The 24,209-nt window shown below is 38.6% G+C and overlaps 2 long non-coding RNA genes across 6 annotated transcripts in view; one reads left to right on the forward strand and one right to left on the reverse strand.

Moving 5' to 3' along the window:
- Nucleotides 1–477: 477 nt before the first annotated feature.
- LOC141994498 (uncharacterized) lies at nucleotides 478–7,511 on the reverse strand. Its single transcript, XR_012641147.1, has 3 exons — nucleotides 5,692–7,511; nucleotides 3,222–3,279; nucleotides 478–745 (listed from the first exon to the last, which is right to left on the reverse strand). It is a non-coding gene; the product is annotated as an uncharacterized LOC141994498 (long non-coding RNA).
- The window catches only part of LOC141994477 (uncharacterized), an 87,362-nt gene continuing 69,880 nt past the window's right edge, over nucleotides 6,728–24,209 (forward strand). For 3 of the 5 annotated variants that reach the window (XR_012641140.1, XR_012641138.1, XR_012641142.1), the window contains exons 1-2: nucleotides 7,919–8,049; nucleotides 8,407–8,450. This is a non-coding gene — a long non-coding RNA (uncharacterized LOC141994477). Of the gene's footprint in view, nucleotides 7,547–7,918; nucleotides 8,050–8,406; nucleotides 8,451–24,209 lie in introns of those variants that run through there. The other 2 variants (XR_012641146.1, XR_012641139.1) reach the window with 2 other exon arrangements.

Genomic DNA, 24,209 nt, shown 5'->3' on the forward strand with positions numbered 1-24,209 from the left:
GGGGGAGGAAGATGAAGAGCAGAAGGAGGAGGAGGAGAGCGATGGTGCACACATAGGGTTAATATTGTAACTAGGGAACAGACGGTTAAGCACAACATCTAGAGCTCTGTAGTGAAAGTCCATCAGAAAGAGTATAATCAATCAAAACTAACCAGGACACCCCTTCATTTTATTCTCAAAGGAGATTGTGGCTTGAGCATTATAAACCAGATTTCACTTTGTTTCTCATTTCTGACGGTTTTCCTTGTCCCTAGATCCACTTTCCCTGAATTCCCATCTAATGGAGAGGTATAGTCTAGTGATCTGAAACTCTTTTATAGCGTTTAGGTCAGTGTGATAAATAATGTGATAAATAATGTAAGGTGAAATTAGTAGGCCAGATACTGCTACTGAAAACTTTACCGAGGCTTAAATATCCATTACATTACTTTCATTTATTGTAATTTTAATTTATTTTATTTGCACCATTTTGCTCTTTTGGATACACAACAACTCGTGATCATTGTAATTCCCTAGAATTAGTTACTTCTTTGGAAACGATCGATACTCAAATCAGTAAAATGACTTGTAAAACTAGGGAGGTATAGGTTTCAATTTTGGGGGAGAAGAATCGCTCAGTTTCCACTTCTTGATGACGGGCTCAGCGTCTCTTTTGACTGGGGTTAACTCTGTGTTCTCCATTGGAACAGATGCCGTATAGAGCTGCTCCCTCAAGATCATTTGTTTCCTTGATGGGGGAACATTTCTGAGCAGAACATATTGGTTGCCATAGAGAAAGAAATAAAAGGAAGAACACTAGTCACATTAAGCTATATGTTTGTGCACTGGGCTTTAGATAAAAGGACCCTAGTTCAGCCAAAGAGAACGAAGCCAAACCAGAGCTTTCTAGCTTCACTAAAACTAGCTTTATTTTGTTTTGGACTTTTACAGTTGAAACATATAAGATAATTTTATTGGTTGTCGTTAATTTTATATGACACGGTTTGCAGAACAAAATAAACTTTTGAAGTGCTCAGTGAGAGCACTGATGGTCAGCAGGGGGCGCACTGATGCGGCTCAGAACCTGGTGAGTAAAATGTTACTACATTGAACAACAATTCTGTCCCTCCAGAGTTGTCAGAGGAACAAATGCCCTCTCCAAACTATATGTGTCTCTGATATTTTATATAGTTATATAAATGGTGACATCAAAATAGTGAACTCGTGGGGTGGATAAAGAGGCTAGAGTAAACTCATGTCCTAAATACAACAGACTTAAGTCCAAATAGAGCTGTCACACCGCTAAGATAGAAACACAAGATTCTACACTGGGCTTTACAGTTTGACTAATAGTTAAAAAGCCATCCTAAAAGTTGTTAATTTGGTGCATTATCTTAAAGTGAGATAAGGCCTTCGAGTAAATGAAATCAGTTAAATAAATAAAAACATCATTTAAGGTATCACACAGACTTTGTCCAAATAAAGCTTTTAAACCGCTGCAGATATAACAAAGAGAACCCCGGGTGTCTTTACATAATTTAATATTTAATTGCCATTTTAAACCTTCAGAAGTATCTGCAATATTCCCAATAAAGTAGCCACTCACGCTCTTTCAATTACTGTACTTCACTATCTCGAATGTAGCTATAAAATAACATTATGTTAACAATCATGTTAACAATCTAGATCATCTGAAGTCCGTATCACTAAACACATGTAAAAAGTACACAAGAAGTTCCAGCTATTTACAGACATAAAACAATCTTAACTTCTGTGTCTGCTCAGATTTTCTGTCGTTTTGCAAACATATTGTACATAGTCTTAACATATTGCCCAAGGAGCCCATTCCTGTTAGCTATTTTTCTAGGTGGCTACATCGGACACATAAGTCAGCAATTCAGCTTCTGTGATTTTATTGATAAGTACATATGTTTATTATTATGAAGGTCTATCTGTATATCTATATGCACACCAGCAAGTTAACATTCCTTTAGCACGAGCTAAACACCTGTAAAAGTGGAAGTGCCAGGGAGGCTGGTGGGGCAGGCGCACGTTTGATGCATAACCATAACAAACTATGCCAGGCCAAAAAGACAGGTTGTTCTCTCCAACTAGAACTTCGTCAGTTTCAGTGTGACTGTGCAAGTTTTAGTCTTTGCTTTTACAATATAAAGACCAATTAAATCCTGGAAATAGTATTGCCAATAAATCTGGTGGAAAGCTAAGTCACTGTTCAAAAACATAATAGAGAGAAGTAAACAGCAAGAGAAACAATGAAAAAATAAGACATTTCTCTTTTTTCCATGTGCAAATTGTTCACATGCCTTCACTTTTACAACTGAGTTAAGCCTTGCTGTGTATTGAACATGACCGAAGATGCATTGAGATATTTACATGACTAAAACTTCCAACCTTGCCTCATTTGCCAAAGAAAGCAACGACTATTTCCCAAACTATTAGGGTACATATCTAGAGTGCAATTTTATTCACAAGCGTCACCACATAATCTTGGATTTACCATTGTTTACCAAACAGTTTTTGGACATATGACCATGGGATTTTGAGTTTAGAGTGGCCAGTGATGGTTAATATCCCATATTTGAAAATATTGCATTTTTGTGCAGTTCGTGCTTTGTCTTTTTTCCACCTCAAATGCAACTTGCATTTATAGTCCAAGAAAACAATCCTAGTAGGTCAACTCCGACAGTCTTATTCCTGTATAAGTTACTGTCTGTATACATCGAAGCGAATAAAAGCAAATAGAAACCACGATCACTTAAAACGAGCAACAAGTTAATTTGATAGAGTTACTTTCCATGCTGGCTGTTAAAGATATTATTTGGATGTGATCGCCACGTTTATGCCTTAAGTACCAGGACAATTAAAACAAAGCTACAAAGAGGTTTTTTTTTTTTAAATTATTTTGTCCGCAAAGACTTATTTGCAAAATGAAGAACATTGCTGAGGTATTGGGAAATACAAAGTGGCTATTTACTGTATTTAGTATTCATCTACTTATATTCGAGAATGCTTAGGTGTGTAATACTATAATCGTGGAGAGCAACTGCCTAATTAGCATTTACAAATTAAAATGTTAAACAAAGACATGCTATATATACAGTATGCTATATGTAAAATGTTTTTCTTTATAATACAGCAGTCAGATGAAAAGGTGGAGTTGACTGGATTCCAGATTTGTAGCATTCCTGGGTAATGTGATTTGCTCTGTTTTTAAACCTTACCCATATTGTAGTTCATATAACCGTTGATAGCTGAACAAGAGATATTACACCAACCAATCTGGAGAAAAGAGGAAAATATACATATTACTTTTAAAGGCTTACAGTAACAAGGAGATACACAATAGGTAGGAAGATCTTTTATCCATACATTTAATTGTGAAGGTTCCAGTATGAACCTTATTTACTGTTTAGGGTAATAAATAATTTCTGATTCTGTAATAAATTAGTAATATAACACAGTGCTACACGTACAATTAAGATATATTTGAAAATATAGGTACGTTTAGAACAGCACATTTCTGATATTATACACTCTATTGTGTTTAGGGTGCACCTAACATGCATAGTAATGAAAGTTCTCAAATGAATGGAATAATCTATCTGCTGGCTTGAGTTCCATGTAGACACATTGCATATGAAACTTAATGTCACCACTTCCCTTAAAATTCTCCGGATATATGGTTACAACCTAGCTCCTCGAACATGTAGATTTTTATTTATAAGAATAATTGTGCATATAGCAACATAAAAAAAGATTTATAAGTTAGCGTCTTTCAAAGGCTGTGGAAACCTTAGCCCTGCTTTCATTAAACATATTCTGATTTGCTTGCTGGCCATCTCAATCGCGTTTCACATTAAAAAAAAATCTATATGCATTACATAGATTTTCTTTTACGCGCATAAGAGTGGCAGTCTCTTAGTGGATAAGAGGGTGAATAATTGTGGTACACCAGAAAACAGTTCGTGCAGTTTGGCAGCTCTGTTTTTTATTATTAGATTTTTTGACATTTGAACTTGTCTATTGTCTGAGGAGCTCAGTGCAGATTGCAGTAGGTCAAGCTTAAGGCTGCTCTTTTTGGCATTTCACACAAACATGCACATGCTGTCTATTCTCCTTTAGTGAATGCAAGAGCTACAATTTTCCTGATGGGTTGTTGTTGTTGTTGTTTTCCTTGGGAGATATAATCTAGTGATATTTTCATGATAGCCTGGTTATTTTTTCTCATTTTGGATCCATTCCTAATATATTTACATTTCTTGATGTTTGATTCTTCTAAGTACTCAGTCGCTTTTACAGCAGCATGATTTCAAGCCTCAAAATGTTTGAAAAAGGGACTTCAGTAGCTCTGGGATTAAATGATTTATTTCCCCGAAGCTTCACCCAACTCTATCATGACTCCTACAGTCAAAGTTAACATCGTTCATCATTTCTTTGCATCCCCCCTCCTTAAATTCAACCCTCTGATCCTACTTTTTAAAAATTCTTGTTGCTTGATGGGGCTGTGAAGGAGGAGATCCTGAGCTCCTAACATGGATTTGTATACTTCCCACTACAATTTTGCAACCTCTGAAGCAAGGAACCTCTACCATAACAATAGTAGCAATGGTGAGTTTGGGGCCTTTTATACTGTTTGGTTGAAATGATCAAAGAAACACGCCCACAAATAGTGGCTTATTAAAGATCCACTTTTTACAATTAAAATGTAAAGAACAATTTTATACTGTTGAAGGGAGGGATGTGAAGCAAACTGAGTGAATCCCACATAGGAAAGTCATTTTATACTCTCAAAAGACAGGAATTAATTCTAAGTAACTTTTCCCTGGCGTGATTTACGCTTTTTGACTCAGACTTTCTCCTAATCTGCCTCGGTGCATTGATTGAAGCGGAGCTGCAGCCGATCTCTTCCCATAGCTGCTTTTAATTTAAATTTCTTTCTAAAAAAATGCAGCATTCTCTCCTCTCTCAGCAGCCCCACTCCCTTTAACAAGCGTCTGATAACGCGTTTAAAGCTTGTTATTCGAACGCGCAGATCAGCATGCAGAAATGTAATTGCATCGTTTTTCACCAGGAAAGAAAAGAAGAGGGGGGGGGGGGGGAAACACACCTAAAGAAACTGTAAATGCTGAGTCACTGTAATGCGGTCATTGGGTAAACAGGAGAGAGATGCTGGCATCTTATTGAAAACCCTGTTGCAAATCCCATCCCCTATCTGCAGGCTTGAGAGCCCTCCTCCCTAGCCTGGATTTATTAATCCAGACTTTGAATAAAGTGGCAAAACCGCAGGCAGAGCCCTCCTTTGTCACTGGATCTCCTCCTCAAGCACCATGAGACCTGCTTTGTTATGGTGGAATAAGATAAACACTGCACTACCATTTCGGCTGCCCATAATGTGCTTCATGATGTGGGGAGACTACAGGCCAGTTCACCTACTGTTATAAAGGAAGGGAAAGCACGTTTAGTTCTGATCTTGGTTTGCTTATTTCATTAGGCCTTTTAAAAGTATATTGCTCTGCACTGGGGGAGAAAAGCACTTTCCAAAACAAAAGAAAAAAAATCTAGATATTTAAAAAATAACAAAGGTGGAATGTTTTCTTTTTATTTAACAAGATCTTTTGTTCAAGGCTGTTTTCTGGGGCCCCACTACCTCCCTTTTGAACTGCTTAGAGCACTTTGTTGTGGTTTGCTTACCATTGCCCTGGTTTGAGAGGTATATATGGCTTCAGGTATGTGTGACTGAACCTCATGAAATGACAGAGCTTCATAGGCCTCTGGCTGCTGGTGGATTGAATGAGGAGAGTTGAAAACAGTTTGCAGCAAGCCCTGCAGTGGGAAACAAAGAGGCAGAAACGCTGAGAGACCAAGGAGAGGCAGAACTACAGAGAGGCACTGGGCTTCCCAGAGATGCTTTTGCTTCTCTGTGGGGAACAGAGAGCATCCTTTGGGCTGTCTTTGAAGTTGAGGGCTGGACTGGACAGCCCACACTGAATCAGGAGCATTCAGAGTAAATTAATAAGAGTTCACATTGTTTTGAAATGCTGCTGTTGTATTCGAGAGAGGGGTGGATTTTTTGTGTCTTCTAAAGGTGAGTGCAGATTGCAATAGTTGCTGCTCTGTTTTTGTTTGTCAAACAGGGCTCTTCTCCTGGGAGAGGGGCATGTGGCGGATCCCAGCCCAGGATTACATTAATCAAAGCATTATTTCCCCAGGGATGCACAGCACAAATGATAGTAAATCCTAATAAAATTGGATCGCTGAGAAATTGAACGCTTAAAGTAATCTGCTCTGCCTGATAAAAGCTTCAGATTTATAAGATATTTTGTCCCCACCCTCAAACACCTACGGTATCAACAGCGTGTGTGTATGAAATATTGTATATTATATATATATAAAAGATCAAGCAGTGTGTAGTCTGACAGACTCATCATTATATACCATATGAAAAACAAAACACCCCCTATTATTTGCAGCATCCATAGGTTATTATCCTACAGAATCGATATCATAAACTCATTTAGGTAGTGGATTTTCTCTCTCATATATCTGAAGTCAAAATGGTCCCCCAAATTAGATTCTCACGATCTGCATCTCATGAGGGAAAATGTACACTTTTAATATTGACACTGTGGGGAAAAAAGACATGAATGGTTGAAGCTGAGTTTAAACATCCTTAGAGAGGATCAGTTACAGAAGGAAACAATGCTGGGATAAGCAGCCATTGGTGGAGGGAGGGGAATTGTTCCCGAGGCTGTTATTTTGTCTAAAATGTACGGCATGCTGCACTCTCTGTCAGTTATAAAAAGGCCCCGCAGACCGCTCCTTCGCCTGTGTGCTGGGGTCAGTGCAGCTCGAGGAGAGCCGCTAGGGCTTCGCTACCTTCAGATTCTCAGCCTCAACTAGTTCCTCTCTGCAGAAGAAAAGTTTGTGTGTAGCTGAAGTAGGAGGAAATGACAGTGGGCTCAATGAACCCCACCGGGCAATGCACAAGTGGACGGCTAACACTTTCAACGCACGCCTTGGGCACCAGGAGCTGGAGCAGGGAGCATCCTTTCCCCTCCCCAGCACACGGGCAACTTTTTTTTTTGCGGTGGGGGACGGGACGGGAACCCAACCAAAAACCAAACCAACAACCCTGCAAATAAAGTAGCACCCTCCAAGCACCAGTGAATTCCCTTTTGCCAGTCTGCCGGGGTGCGCTGAAGCCAAGCTGCACGGACAAAACGCGCTGCTGCGGGATCCGCCCGGCCGCGAGCGACCACCGAGCAGCGAAGCCGCCCGCCCGCCGGCAGCTTTCCGCGGCACGCAGGGGCGCGAGGACGGCGGGAAGGCCGACACAGCAGATGCGTCTTAATCGCTCCCATCGGCTCGGCCTGACCCTTCCCGGAGCCTCGCGCGGCGGCTCGCAAGACAAGGGCTGGCTCCGGCTGCCCCCGGCCCCGGGCCAGCTACTGCGCGGGGTCCCCATTCCCCCGGCCCGAGCCCTGCGGACGGACTGACACCGGCGCAGCAGCGGCACCTGGATGGGGAGAGCTGCACAGACTGGCAGGTAGCTCACTCCGGCTCGGGGAAGGAAAGGGGGGGGGGACCCTCCTAAATGACGCAATCGATGCTCCAGCCTTGGCTCCCACTTGGGCTGGTGCAGTTGCAGGAGCCCAATCCCCCCCCCCCGCTCTCTTCCTCCCCCCCCTTTTTAGTGCTTCTCCCCAGGACTGGGGGTGTGGGGGTGTGGGGGGGCGAGTCCTGCTCCCCTCCGCTGCCAAACGGCAGCTGTGGCCGTGGCGAGAGAGGCAGAGCGGGCGGGGGGAGGCTGAAGGAGGGAGAAGCAGCCGCAGCAGCCCCCGGGGCGCGCGCACACCCACAGCCCCGCTCCCCCGCCCCTGCGCGGCTCCCCCTCGCCTCCGGCAGCCGAGCGCCGCCCGCCTGCGGCACCCAAGGGGACCGGCTGGCCGCGCGGAGCGACTGGCTGCAGCCCTCGGCTCCCTTCGCCCGGCCCGGCCCCTGCGGCTCGCCCAGCCCGGCGCTGCGCACGACGGCTCCGCCTGCTCCCAGGTAGCTGCGGCTGCTGCTTCTCCTCCGCCGCCGCGCTGTGGCTTTGCGCTAAGGCTGGGGGTGGGAAGGAGGGTGGTGGTGGTGGTGGTGGTGGGGGGGATGTAGCCCTGCACCGCTCCAGCTCGCCTGGCTCATCGCCCTGCCTCCCTTGCCCACTCAGTCAGCCCCCAGTGCGGGGGTGTGTGTGTGGGGGGGTGTCCAGACTCTGTCACTAATTATGTCTTTTCACCCCCCTCCTCCGCCACTAACTGATCTATAATTTGGTACCCAAGTTTGATTTTTCTCTTGCACTCTCTTTACTTCCTCCCCCCTCCCCCCCCCGCCACTCCGCGTGAAACTGGATCAAAAATATCAAAGGGGATTACACTTTAACCCAGTGCCTTCCTGCGAGCACTCATAAGGTAGGTATCACTGGGGGAGAAAATCCATCCCTTCCAGCATGCTCAGTAAGGTGTGTATGTGTGGTGTGTGTGTGTGTGTCTCCCTGTGTGTTTGTATATAAATTTCGTTTCCTTAATTGGTTCTAGCTTGATGTGCACTTGCTTTGTTTAGGCTTCTTTAATATTTTAGGTGGGCTAGACAGAAAAGGGAGCATTTGACTTTGGATGTCTATATGATGGTGTCTTACTTCTGTTGTTAATTTGGAGTTGGGGGTATAGTTGGTATGTCAAAATCCTGGCGTCTGAAGAATTGATAGAAATAGAAGACTGTTCCATACTACAGACCTGGAGACTCTCATGTTGTTTACTGTCATCCAAATCGTTTTGTTGTGGTCACAAAGGAGAAGAGGGTTATTTATTTATTTTAAAAGATTTGGATCAAGTTTTTTTTTTTTAAATGTTCAGATTTGTTAAATTCCAAATTGAAAACATGGCAGAGATTAAACCAATATGGGAGACCTTACCTGTATTACACTAAACAATGTAGCAAAACTGAAAGTTCAGAGCATATACTTAAAAATATATATTAATGTGTCTTCCTTCAAGATTAGTTATGAATAACCTTGGAATTGTATTCCTACTTAAAGCAACATTTGACTCTGATGACATTCAGAAAGAGTTGGTTAGACAACTAGCCATGTATATTTTTAGCTCTTTACATTTATTTATAAGTAATTTCACTACTGTTCACTATTCTGGATCCAGTGCTTTGTAATTATCTCACTGTTGAAAGGCATTTTATAGAATTATTTTCTGATTCACTTATTAAAGCTTTTTGGCATCTCCAGGTATATTTTCCACCATATCTTTGGGGATAGTTATGTAGCCATGTGATCTTTATATGAAGGATATGAATGTTACAGGGTCATAAATAGGTTCTTTTTTCACATCCAGCATTTTTGCCTTTATTTGGATTTGATGAGGAAGCTGTTTGCCTTTAGGCCTTTATAATAGAAAAGTTCTCAGTCAATTTATCTTGTATATATTTTAAAACACATGCTGGAACAGAAAATCACACTAAGTTACTGAAAAAACAGCAGTAACTGGATCTGTTGATGCTCCACCATAGAAACTTTAAATGAGACCCAGCATGTTCATAAAGAATATTTACATGTAATTTACTGGAAGTTTCACTCTGTAAAATCCATTTAACTGATAGAATGTATAATATATATCCACATGCACTCTCATGTCAACATATAAATGTTCATGTATATACCTGTGTTTCTAAAACTAACTAATGAGGGCCATGTATTGCACTTGAAAAAGACACCAGCAAGATAAGACCATATAAAATAGTAATGGAAAATGAAATTTTATATAATGTCAACAACTTCAGCATGATTTTTGGCATAAGTAATTTAGTGCAATTCTGTTTGCCTGAACTGGAGTGATATTACAAAGTGAATTAATAGAACATTAGTATTGAAAAAAGAAACAATTCTTCCTTTGAAATATGAAGTGTCACTAACTTGCTATGACACCTGGAAGTCAGTGAATAATACATGTGAAATATTAATATTTTAAATGCATCATATTTAACATTACTGTGAACTTAAAAAATGTTTCATGGCAAGAAAACATAAGTAGTTCATTTTAGATTCTAAATTTTAAATGCAACATTTTGCCAATGAAGCAATTTATTAAAGAACTAAAGTCAGATATCTCAACATATCAGGTAATTTTGCACATGAAATATAAACATTGTGGAATATGAATTTACTTTTGGTCGTTATAAAAAAGAACATTCATTTTACTTTCCACTACATTGCAAGAAAAACATTTTCAGGTAGCTGATTAATGAAATGAAGTGAATTGACATACTCCATAATTCTTGCATTTTTTAAATATATACTAAAAACAAAACCATAAAGGGACATTTATAGAAAGCATGAAGCCAGATAACACAACAATAATCATATTTGGTTTTAAAATTAATGCAGATTAGAATAGTAATCTATACAATATATTTGCTTTTGCTTAAAGCAAATCATGTAACATTGGGCATTGGATTTTTTAAAAAATACTACAATACTAAAATTATCACAATAAAAGCTTTTGGGAGGATTGTATTAGGGTCAAATTCTGCATTCCAACTCCAAATTGTGGTCCCATTGGATGTTTTCAGTGGGATGAAGACATGGCCCTCAGTCCTTCTTCATGCATGAGTCCCTTTGACTTCAACACTTCCTGGTTTTGTTCTAGCACAAATGAGCATGTATACCTAATTCTTCTAAAAGCTAAATCCTATGTTCCTTGCCTAGGGCCAGATTCTGCTTACCGTATGTTTTGAAGGCAATGGGAGTTTTGCCTGAATAAAGTGACCAGGATCTGTTTCTCAATCCTCACTCTGACATAAATGCTGCAGTGGGGTTATAATATGGTTGGCATGAAGGCCATATCTTCTCATTAAAATCTATGAGAAGTGTGCTGGAGTAAGGTCTGAGTGCCATATTGTGATCCCGGATAACAATTATTCCAGCATGAGAAATGAGGGCCAGATCCTGCTTACTTTAATCAAGCAAAATTCTCTTTGGCTTCAACAATTAAGGCGAGCAGAATTTGCCTTTAAGTAAGGAATGCAGGGTTAAGCTTTTTAGAAGAGTTAGATATACAGGTTAATTTGTGCTGATTCATAGGATCAGAAAGTGATGTTGGATCCAGATGATTGTGAGAATTTTTCTACCTTACAAATTACACAAGACACCGTCAAGAACTAGGAAATACTGAAGTTCCCATTAGGGACAGAAAAACATAGGAATTGCCATACTGGACCAGACCAAAGGTCCATGTAGTCCAATATCTTGTCTCTGACAGGGGTCAACCAGATGCTTCAGAGGAAAGTGGAAGACCCTTGTGATAGGCAGATGTGGGGTAATCTACCCCCACATTAGCTCTTTTCCTGAACTCTACTAGTTAGAGATGGGCTAAAGCCCTGACACATGAAGTTTAATATCTCTTCCAGTTTTTTTGGTTATTAATTATGATAACTCTGTCTGGTGTTGTCTTCTCTATATAAATGTCCAATCTCTTTTTAAATCTTGCTATTGAGATTTTAAATTCCAATCTGTTCTGATATAAAAACAAATCCATTGTTAAACAGTTTTTCCCTTTCCTCCATGTTTGTTTAAACGTGAATTTCTTTGCTATTAAAACACATTTTCGTTTCCACTTTTCTTTGTTTTTTGTTTTAAATTTTGTTACACCAATGTGAATGATGATTATTTATTCCAGAAGAAACTTTTTAAAACAATGGGACTTTCATGTCATGCTTAAAGGATAATTATTGAACTTATCATAATGAAAATCATACTAAATCTACTCCCATGATTGTTGCCTTAACATTTTTTAAAAGTTTGGAATTAAAAAACTCAGACATGCTACAACAGACAAAAAAATTACAAAATATATAGCATGTATTAAAAATATATAACTCCCACAGGGATATTTAGATGTAGACAAGAGTGTACTTTTTGGTTGATAGAATATCAGATGGTGACATATGATTTTATTTTTATTTCTAATTTTTTCTTACAGTTTAATAAAGATGATGTTTTATATATAGATATAATTTGCTGAGCAAAAATTCCATTCAAGTATGTAAAAGAAGCCTTTACATCAAGCCAATTAATGAAGAGGGGCTATGAATTCAAAACTACAGTAGCTATAAATTATATAAAAATAAGGAAGATAAATGGTCACATTATGTATCTGGAGGGATAAATACAGAATAATCATGCAGTTTGAAAGCAAAAAGAATTACAATTTGATAATAAAGCCTACACTAAAGATAGGCAGGCACATTATAGTTCCACTGAGAAATATAGTAAGTAAAATAAAGCAAGAAAAAAAGATTATTTTCAAACTTACTTATGTGGCCAGGTCTTTTCTAGCTCCATGTTGAAATGTTAATTTATGTATCGTAATTGCAATAATACTGTTAAAGAACAAATTACTCAGACAAAACTGTTCTACATTGGTTTTAGATTTTGTACCCTTAAATCCTAAAGTTTAACCTCTAGCAGTCCCACTGTTAATGTAAGCAGGTAGGTTTGCAGTTTACAGTTTAGCACTATTTTGAGATCTGGTCCTGCAAGCCCTTACTCAGATGAATAGTCCTATTGACTATGTGAGTAAGAGTTTGCAGGATTAGGTCCATATATTGCGCATCAAGGCCAACATTTTCAAACGTGGGTGCTCATAAATCTATATTTAGGAACCCACCTAAATGCAAGTGGTCTGATTTTCAAAAGTGCTGAGCACTGTACAGCTGCCATTGACTTCAGGGGGATTTGTGGGAGCTCAGCACTTCTGAAAACCAGGCCACAGGAAATTAAATATGGATTAAGGAACCTAGGTTTTGGTGTGCTGGTTTGAAAATTTGGGCTACAGATTGTTATTTGGAATTTAGGTTCCTTTCTGTAGAGGATGTTCAGGATAAAAGGAATACTGAATATTGAAGAAAGCAGTAGTATAACACCCTCTCCCTCAAAACAATCACCTTACCCCCATGCAAAAAGGTTCTTTATTGCTCCCAATGATGTAAATGCCAGTACTATAATTCCATGGATAACTGTTGGTAGTTTTGCCATTTACAGTAGGGAGAGTAGGAACAGTCCCTAAAACAGTAAAAACATTTTGAAAAAAAAGTGATATCCATGCTACAAATACTTTAATACTATTAAATACAGGGAGGCTGGAAGCTGCATATGGTGAGTTATGCTTTCAATGCTGCCATTTTAGGCTACACAAGTAAAGATCTTAGTATTATATTCTTCCACAGATTTTGTGCTATGATTTGGAAATACTAAGAAGTATATTTTCTGGGCCTTTTTAGGAAGGACAATTTTCTGAGTGTAATAAACTGAATTCTAACCACCAGTCTAAACTTTTTGTGTGTGGGGGGCAATAAATAAGAGCTAGGAAGAAATGATGTCACGTACTGTACCATTGTAATTAATCATGTAACATTCAAATGCTGACATTATGGAATTTTGTTTAGTACAGTAGAATCAGAAGAACTAAAAAGGGTGATTGATCATTAGTGAAAGACCTTCAGTAACATGATCAATGTTTGAAACAATTTTTTTCAGATATTGCTGAGTAAAAATTAGGGATGGGCCTAGTCCAAGCCCCTCAGCCAAACATCCCAAAATTCAGGGAAACCCAGCTCTTAATTTGGATCTGAACTTCCTTTATGTCTATAACAATGGGTCAAGCAAAGGATAATACCAGGCCTTACAACTAGAGACCCACTCCCACCTCTGATCAGTGGGATAGTTCTTTGGGAACTGAACTTAGTAAAACTTCTACTCCAGATCTGGGCCTGATCTTTGCTACTTGGGCTCATCTCTTCTAAAATATTTTAAAAATATCTTTGATTCTTCTAATAGGGATCAAGCTATATACAGCATGGACTATTGCTTAATGCTTTGAAATTCTCAGTAAACCTGTATGCATGTGTTTTATAAATATATTTAATAAAGCCAGCCAAAATATTAATAGGTGAAATACTTACATTTTAAAGGGACACTGTCAGCTTATATAAATATTAAATATATGAGTTAAGTGTAGTTTCAGGTACTTCACCAGACCTAAATGTTCCTCCCAATTTCTCTAGTTTTGTGCTTTTACAGTTATTTTTAAAATTTTTTTGTTTCCACGGGTGCTGAATAAAAGAATCACCCAAACAGGGGGAAGTGACCGACTACACAGGTTAACCTGACTATGCACAAATTGTTACAAAAAGCACAAAGTAAATAAACTGAATAAAATATAGGAAGATAGTTTCTGTAATCTTTGTCAGTGATAGTAATCATAAGTGTTACATCAACAGTCAGGGGAAAAAAAATCAGACCAAAATGTGATTTTTAAGTTGACAGTGCTTCTTTAAATTATGCTTGAAGAACCATCTCAGAAAAAAAAAGACATACGACACTGTTCTGGATTTTATTTGTTTAAATGCAAATTTATGGAGCTGGCCGCACACCAAAAATCAGAGAGTTTGGTACTACAGTAGCTTTGGTGTTTTTTCAGAATTGTAAGTACTACAGAAGGACAAAGGAGAATATGAATATATGGCAGTTGATATTTAGATTTAGGGTTACGTTTTTGCTTGTTACAACTGTCATTTCCTCTTACGCTTTCATTCCATCATGTTATTCTAGCACTACCAGACACTGATTTATAAAAGCTGAAATTATTTACATCCAAAATTGTCTTTTTTATACTATACTTCCTATGTTAGCAACCTTTCAAGCATCCATGAATCTTAGAATTCATGCAAAAACTCTCCCCCAGTATAGTATACATTACTAAAGATTGAGTTTAAAGACAGACAAAAAAGAAAATATTTATTCAAAATAATAAAAAGCATTTTATTCAATAGGATTTCTAAAAGCAAACTAACCTGTAATATCAGTATCCCTTTCAGAGTATTTTCTTTTCAGAGTCTGTCCCTGATTTTAGTCCACAGGTGCTGATTTTCGTAGTATCCATTGCTCACTGTGCACACGTTAGCTGAGTGGTATGCACATAATTTCTTTATCTATTACCTGAAAATTGCTCAGATGATTTACTTTTCCAAAATAAGTATTCCCAATGAGTTGCACTCAATAAATGCCTTTCACAGCATTAATACAGAACTGAAATACAAAAGAATATTAATCTAATACATTCCAAAATTCAAATACTTGTGATTAATAAGCATTATTATCCATAAATAAGGCCCTAATGATACTTTGGCAGTGTTGTAAACACAAGAATCAGAAGCAATTATTGTCATTATTGTTCTGTAAGTACTTTCCATGAATACTAAATGGATATTGCTGTCCGGCTACTTGGCAAATATAAATCCCATAAAGAAACAGATATCAGCCAATCAGGTCTGGCTCCTATTAACTATATTTGTCTAATACACAGGGTACATAAAGAAGAGGCCACCAAGTTATTGGAAACAACAAAACTATTGGTTTAAACTCTTTCTTGACTTTATTAACCAACAAATATGTTAGAATAATGCTAAAGAGGAAGTTTTCAGCACTATGATGGGAACTAGTTACACAGTGGCCACAATTGTGAATGGGAAATGGATGCCTGATAATGCACTGATGCATTGATAATTTACCCTTGCAAAAGGAGCATTTCAGCATATATCACATTTACTTGTCTTTTAGTTTTCTATAGGCCCTGTAGTCTGGACTCACTGCTGATCACCAGCCCCTATGTGTTCTGACACTGTAGCATACATTCTAGTGGCAACATCTCTTTCATGAAATTGAAACCTGTCCCCTTCAGGCAGCTCCTGTCCACCCCAGTGTTCTGGGGTGGATGTCACATTGCTCATAGGTAGGGATTTTGGTTTTTGGGGTTTATTAATTTAATATTTTGGGGTTTATTTCTAGCAATTTTTGAGTTTTATATAGAAGTCCCAAAATTGGTTTTTTGGGCTTTCCTCTTTCTATATACTGTGATGACTAATGTATATACATTATATACACTATATACATTACTCAGTTCAGTATAGAGGAAGAGGAACCTCTGAAAACACCCTATTTTTGGACTTCTACATAAACCTCAAAAATTGCTAAAAATAAATAATCAAAAATGAAATTAATAAATCCCCCAAAACAGAAGCCGTACCTACGAGCAACATGACATCCACCACAGAACCCTGCTGTGGACTGGAGCTGTTTGAAGTTCCATGGTACTGTAATGAGTAATCTCTTTGTAATGTTCCCTAGTGTTTTAATGTAGTACTATTTCCAAAAGCACTATTGCTCAAGTGTACTAGGTAACCTTTAGTACACTCCAGCGGGGTGTACACAGCCCAATTAATGCATAACATTTTAGTGCACTTTAGACATCACACCCCCAGAGTGCACATTACTGCTCCATGAACAAGCTCTTAGACACAAGTAACCATTTCCGATATTTTTCTGGTGTTTATTGGATAAACACCAATTTTTTCCCCCTGTATCTTGGGAGTTTTATCGTGTTTATTAGTTAAAACCAAAAATCAGAAGCCCTACTCCTAGTATTCACGCTAGGGCGTCATAATGAATGGGAGCACTGTTGATTTGGACCTTAGTCTCTGTGGAAGGAAAAAGCAAATCAAAAGCTTTACATTCCTAATGTGCTGAATTCTTTCCCCCCCCTCCTTGATGTTTGGGACATGCAGCACATGTTCTCTTTTTTGTAGGTTAACATTGTCACAATTAAACTTCAGTATGTTCTGGCTGGGTTTTGCAGCACATGTGACATGAGCTGCTTTTTCACAGCTAGTAGGTCAAATCTTACTCTGGCTAAATTTGTACAGAAGCCAAACACCCATGACTGTCAGCCGCTTACTCTTGTAGCTCATTGGTAAATTAGAGACAACTCCATGTGTAGTGCCCGGCAATGAAAATAAAAGCAGTGGGCAAGCTAGCTATCGTTCACCAGTGTGGAAGGGGTCACATCCCATGAACAAGGACAGGGTGAAGTCAAAGCCATATCCAAATTACATACACACTTGCTACTAAGGATATACAGCCTGATCCAAAGCCCACTGAAGTAATTGGGAATCTTCTCCTTGACTTCTATGGGCTTTGGATCAGGCCAATATTTGGGAATGCTCAGTGAGAACACAGCACAGTGCGAGCAACCTGTTAAGTGAGTAGAGGGCTCTGTGGCTAGTTATGTGCTGATGGCAGAACCAAATGGGTAGTAGATTTTCTACATGTGAATTAGACCACACAAGACCCTGGTGTGTGACATGCCTTCATTGGGGCTAGATTGTCCCTGGCCCTTGGTGTGCTGGCTGGAGGGTGGAAGGGCATGAGAAGACTTAAGCCCCTCCCCTTGCATTCCCGGAGCAAGAATTAGGGGCAGTTACAGTCCCTTTACTCAGCGATCCTTCTATGAGTCCCTGGGGGTACAAATTTCTCTACAAGGGGTGAGACCATGCCTATAACTGCTAGCTGCAGAGAGAGGAGCATGCTCTGCAGCGTCCCATGGTGATGAATTGCCTCGCTGTGCTAGGAAGCTGGGGGGAGGGGGGGAGAATTGTCTCCCTCTTGAGACAATTCCTCCAAAAACTCCTTGGGGTGCAGAGCAGATTTGCATAATCTCCTAGCTCAGGACCATGGATAGTTTGCACAATCTGCTCCTCTGTGATTTAGGTTAGATATAATCCTGAGCAAGATTTGCTCCATCTGTATCATTGCATCCCATTTTCAAATTTTGTTCACTAGCCTTGAATTTTGATAATTTGGTGCATTTTATAAATTAAAAAAATCTTGTGTCACTGACAAGAAGTTTTTATTTGTTAGCTATTCAGCATAGAAACTAAAATAATGAAGGTCATTGCTGCTGTGTGTGTTGAATTATTCACTGTTTGTAAAGCCCAGTAATAAATACTTATGCCTTAGTGGGTATATAGGAGTAAGTTAACCAACATATCTGAGAGATTCTGAAGCCCCAGTCCTGTAGGTATATCCATGCGTACAGAACTCTGAAGCTGGACAGAACCCAATGGGGAGCTGCCCAGGAGGATCCAATTATAGGATTGAGGCCTGTGGGATTATACAAGGAAAGTTGTTGCAGTATTACTAGAATGCTATTCCCATCAGTTTTGGGCATGTTTATAAATGGCAGGGAGAAGTCCCAGCCAGGTCCAGGTTAGGGTGAGATTGTGTTGAAGCGCAGCATGATACAGGATGTGGTTTGATTGTGTTTGGGGACCAGGAATGGGGTAGAGACAGTGAGAAACACAGAGATTCCTAGGAAGAGGAATGGAAATATTGGCGATTCTGTTCTCGCTTGTACAGGTATAAGTCAGGAGTAATGCCAGTGAAATCTCTGGTGTTGTGCCAATGTAAAACTAGTGCAAGCAAGAGGCGAATCAGGCCTCAAACATTGTTTCTTAGTTTTTTGTTGCTAATACTAGCCATTAAACCATTTACATTTTGTTTCATTCTCCCCTTGTGACCTTTTCCATTTAATTATAAGGAAATATATAACAGGAAAAAAAGCAGATTCACACTGGGCCTCATCCAAAGCCCTGTAAAGTCAACTGGAGTCTTTCCAACAACTCCAGTGGGCTTTGGATCAGGTGCACCAAAGGGAAGAGACTATTTCTACCCTGTCTTGAACAGCTACAAACCTGAAAGTGTGTATGATGGCAGTGTAAAATATTACAATAACCCTTTTAAGAACTGTCCGGTTCTGGATGGATTCTGCTACGGAGAAAATGTGTGTGACATATGTTACATATCTGTGACCTTGTGTTAAGGATAAAGGTTATTATAGCAATAATATTAATACTGAATACATTAATACTGAATATATATATATATATATATATAAAAAGAAGAAACAAATTAACTAAAAGATAAAATATATTGATGGAAGTATGCAAGATGCTCTTTAACACGCATATTATTGACTCAATAGATTGTTACAGCTTCAGAGCTATTAGGGTCTGCTGTGTCAATGTGTACTTAGGGACTGTTTAATATGCAGATGCTTGACATGACAGACCGCAGCCATTACGGTCTATCATGTCAGTGGGGATACATGCATATGCACTTTGCTAACCTACTAAAACTCCTTTTGAAATGTAGTTATTGTGCATGCATAACTACCCTTTAGAAATAAAATCAGAAACCTGCTTTTTTAATGTAACACAATATGAATTACTCAGCAATAAAATATATTTCCAAATTGTCATTTTAAGTATAGAATGTACAGTCAGTGATCCAGAGTGCAATCTTAGATATGCAGCTCCTATCAAATCTTTTAACATTAGCTATTGCACTTGTGCATGTGTGTAGGAGATCAGAATCTGGCTCTCTGTGTGTGTCTGTTTGAAAAATATAGTTTTGTCTTTTTTGAAGGTAAGGGAAAGTGTCATCTCTTTTTTCATCCAAATAATCTTCAGTAGCAATTAAATAAGCTTATGCTACCTAAGAGATCAGTTAATACAAGATAAGTAGCATGACAGTTTGGAAAAACTGAGTATGTCTTTGATTATTTACTAAGTTTTGATATCTGCTATTTGCCTCAAAATGCTAAAAAGTGAAGTGTAAGATACAACATGAAAGACTCATTTGATCATCATAAGGAAAAGAATCAGTAGTTTTGCTTTTCTTTCCCTTAACAACTTATATTTTATTAAAATAGCAAAGCCAAGTGTTGTGTTTAATAAGATATACTTTTCCAATTTGAATATCAAATGTAAAAATACAATTAAAATATATCTGAAATGTGACATTAGTTGTAGGATATATTTCAGCAATGTGCATTTCTAAAAAGTTTAGCATATGCATTTTTTGAGTGTTTTTGATCATTCCATCAGATGCACAGACATCTAGGATTTTTCTACACATATTTCTGAATGGCAGTTATCCAGTGATATTCTTCTCATTCATAAGCCCATGAACTTGAGAATAAAAATAGTTGTGGGATGTTAAACTATTTCCAAAAATGCAAGGATGCCATTATGTTTACTGATGTGTCATATGGCTCAGACTTTGAGTTGATTTGCCTGGGTGAGGGGCATAGCATGGTTCTAACATGAAACTTACAAGCAAACAGCATTCTAGCATTCAAATAATATCGACTATGTAACATGTTGAGACCTTTTCTCTTCTCTGAGATATGGTCAGGTGCAAATTCTTAAAAAGAGAAAAGAAATGTTCATAATAAGGCAAATGGCCCAACATGAACTCACAGTATGTGCTCTGTGACGGGTCAGTCACAGATAGACACCGATTGTGCTGGGGAGAAGCCAGTACCACCGCATCAACTGTTCCCAATGTGATACCATTGTTTAGGTGGGGGAGGGCTAGGAACAGCACAGAGCCAAGGGGCACAAACTCATATGGCCAGAGATCTGCAGGGTCTGCACAGTCAGTGTCCATGGTTCTTCAAACTATGAGTAACTCTGACCACACTCCTTGCTTCTTCCACATGTTCACAAGCCTTCCTTTCCGTAAATGATACACAGTTTTTAAATTAAGTGCTCCCTTCCTACATTATTCTACATGAGAATGGGAGGATATGGCCTAAAACGAGCTATCTGTATACTGTACTGAATTGGTGACAGTCCAGGTTTTCACTATGCTGCACACCATGATCACTTTGAGCTCCATGTTAGCAAGGGGACAAGTCAGATCCTGCTATTGCAAATGTACAGGCTGCTACCACTTAAGCAACAGGAGATAATTTTTTAGCTGTTAGCAATATAGGGCCTATGACATATGGTTGAACAGTTCTGATTCCATTCAGTAGAGGGTAACAGTGTGTGTGTATGTGCTTGCTTTCTATGTTAAAGCTGATCCTGGGCAAACTCAGGACATCTACTGAATCACTTAATTGCAACCTTGTGATTATTGTAGACACACTGATACAATTCCAGGAATCAGTTAATTTGCTGTGGCTATTGTTTTGTATCTGGTTATTTTTCACTGATGTAAAAAAACACCTGCATGTGTATATGGATGTATAGACATCAATTAAAAATGCACACGCATAAAAACAGAGTACCATATTAAACAGTGAAAATCGATAATGTGAAAATGTAGCCATTGACAGCACTTCTAATTTTGCCTGTTACAATGGTGTGCCATTTCTTTGAATGCAGCACACTTTTATGCCCCATTAAAGCATGGCTGACATAGCTTTCAACTACTCACAAATGCTGAGATGTTGAAAAACATAACATTTACAAAAGATACATCTGGTGCATATTTATAAGGCTCGGAATAAGGATGCATTTAAATAGTGCACGTGCTATCACCATATTAGGAGAAAAGTTACTCCAGGCCCATATGTGAAATCAGTAGTGAAATGTGTGCTGACTTAAATTCCTGGTATATGATATTGTGTGTCTCTGTGTTGGACATACTAAAACAAGAGACTATTGAACAATGTATGCCCTTCTCCAACTGAGCAGCATATCTGTGTCAAATAAATGTCAATGTGTGTAGTGTAAATCTACATGGGCAGAAGATGGTCAGTTGTTTTGAGAGGCAAATATTTAATGTTAGAAATTTATCTCTGACTTCTAATTAAAATACGTCAGCATTTGTTCTGTCTATTCCTCTTCAGAGAGATAAGTGAGAACTAGTTAGAAATCAGGGAACAAAATGCTATGTGCTTTGTGATGCGGATGATGTATTAAATTAAATAGATGAGCAGGATATAACAGCCTATTTTATGTCACATAACATGCCGAGGAGTAAAAAAATACTTTCCACCATTCCCCCAATACAACAGGGCACTTGAAATAAACCAGAAAGCCACATTTTAATTAATGTTATGGGTCATGTTTTAAGCAGATGGAGCCAGGAAATTCAAGGTTAAACTCTGGGCTTTTTTAGTCTTATGAACATGAATTAGGGAGGTAGTACCAGACTTCATTGCAATTTCTGGCTATCTAATTTAATCTAACCCAGTGTGGGTTACTGAACCCAGAACTGACGTCTGGGGGTTCTAACAAAGTTATTTGATGCAAAAGTCACTCTAGCAGGACTGTGACTTCCTTACGTCACTTCAAAGTAATTTTTTTTTAATTTATATTTATCTTCACTGGAGGAGTTGCCAGAGTGTTTTCATTTTATGTTGGACACCCACACTTAGAAGGTTACAACAGATGCACATGCAGTTTGCACAAATGCTGTTTTTGCACATACAATGTATCTAATTACCAAATTTGCTTGCACAAATGTAGGTTTTGATTTAGCGTGGGCAAATGAGAGAGTGAGGACAATTTGTATATGGAAGTGTCGAGTCAAGGTTGAGCCCTTGGGCTCTCATAGCTCTACATTTCTTACCCAGAAGTGGGAGATATCACCCTATAGTCTGATACTACATCCTTAATTCACTTGACAATAAACCTTAGGGACCTGCCATCAGGGACAATCATCTTTGGCAGGTTCAGGGCTTTTGGTAACATCAGCTGAGGCAGACGTGGCTAACCATATCATACCCTCACCATTACTAACTGATTGAGCAAGATGAGTTTCTGGCTAAACCCTTCAGCACAATGGACAACAGCAGTACTGTATATACCTTTGTCCCACAGTGTCTGAGAGAAGCTGATATGGGAATATATAATTAAGGCACAATATCCAACCATACTATTTCTCAAGATGCTCTATATTTATATTTATCTACAATTATGGGCTGCCAGTAATTATTATTAATATACTTATTTTTAAGATGATAGAGGTTTTAGGGTCAATACGTATTTTGACACTCGTATGGCTTTTGAAGAAGGATAAATTGTAAAGATGAGCTGGCCTATTGTGATATTTGTTTAACTGGTTAGATTCGTACCATTCCTTTGTAGCCTTTATGATCTATCATACCAGTCTGGCAGCTATGCATGGGCACTATATCCACATGCCCACCAGGAGCCAGATTTTAATCTTAGGTAAATGGCATGCACTCAAGCTGTTTTCACAACACCTCTATAAAACTACTTTATTTTAAGAAGAAGGACTGTCTTGTCCCTTTCATCCCCTTGATTTAAGCCTATAAGTGTGCCAGGATAGTAGAGTGCATGGTCCCCGTTGTGTCTAGGTGTGTGCCATGCATGGGGGATTAGATTTTCCTCTGATATCTGCAGGCTAAAAATCACTGTGATATTTTTCACTCTCAGTATCTTTGCCATTTTTATTTTAGGGTGTTTTTAATGCACCAAACACAATCTACCCTTATTACAGACTCATCAATTTTGTCAGATTTCATTTCTCTGTGATGCACAGTGCAAGAGAAAGTCTTCTCAATCAATAAACAATTTTATATTTGTACCTCTTAAACATTATCCAAGGTGATTTTTTTTCCAAAAACTGAAAAATAAAATGATCCTGAGTTGAAATTTTATAAGTAAAGTTTCAACTAGGAACAGATATTCACTGCCAAGATATATAACAGAGTTTTTGAGAGATCCTTATCTTCAATGCTATAGTAAAAAAAACATGTTACACCCTACTCGGCATCATTCGTTAAGCAATTAAGTTACTGATAGGCTTTTACATTTATTTACCATGATGGAAAGATATGTTTACTCAACCTGAGTACAAATCAACATGAGGAGGCGGAAGTTCAGAGTAAATTTGACTAATGATGTTGTGTGTTCATCCTTGGAAGAAAGAAAAAAGCCTCTCTGCTTTTGATGCTATTTTATCTCCATTGGAAGGGATCTGAAATGATCTGAACTGTCATGTGAGAGCTCAGTTAAGCTCAGATCCTCTTTGATCGCATCTGAATGTGTCTCGCAGTTGGCTCATACCTTTCTTATACGAATACAGCGTCCCACACTTTGGGATGTTTATTAAGCACTTTAACTTTTCATATATTAATGGTCTCACAATTAAATTTTTAAGCAAAATATGGGGGGAAACCTTTGCCACAAGGAGAAATTTTAATGTGGAAATAGCAATTAATTCCATTTGAGCATGACTTTTAAACTACACAACTGACTGTTATAAGTTATACTTCTGAATGAACCCTAATTATCTATTGTTTTCTTATAGGCCGCTAGCATGTTCTCCAGCCTTGTCTATATGGATTTCAAAAGCTCTGTTTCTCCAAGTAACGCTTCAGCATCCTTTTTGATGGGATCCATTGTGTGTGAGCATCATCATCAGTCTCTAAGACAAGTTTTTTTTAAAACTTTCAATATTTGCGAAGAGATTGCTAGATATGAGGTCTCAGTCCAGAGCTGCTCTG

Source organism: Natator depressus, chromosome 1 (assembly GCF_965152275.1).
Source record: "Natator depressus isolate rNatDep1 chromosome 1, rNatDep2.hap1, whole genome shotgun sequence".
NCBI classification, from domain to species: domain Eukaryota; kingdom Metazoa; phylum Chordata; order Testudines; family Cheloniidae; genus Natator; species Natator depressus.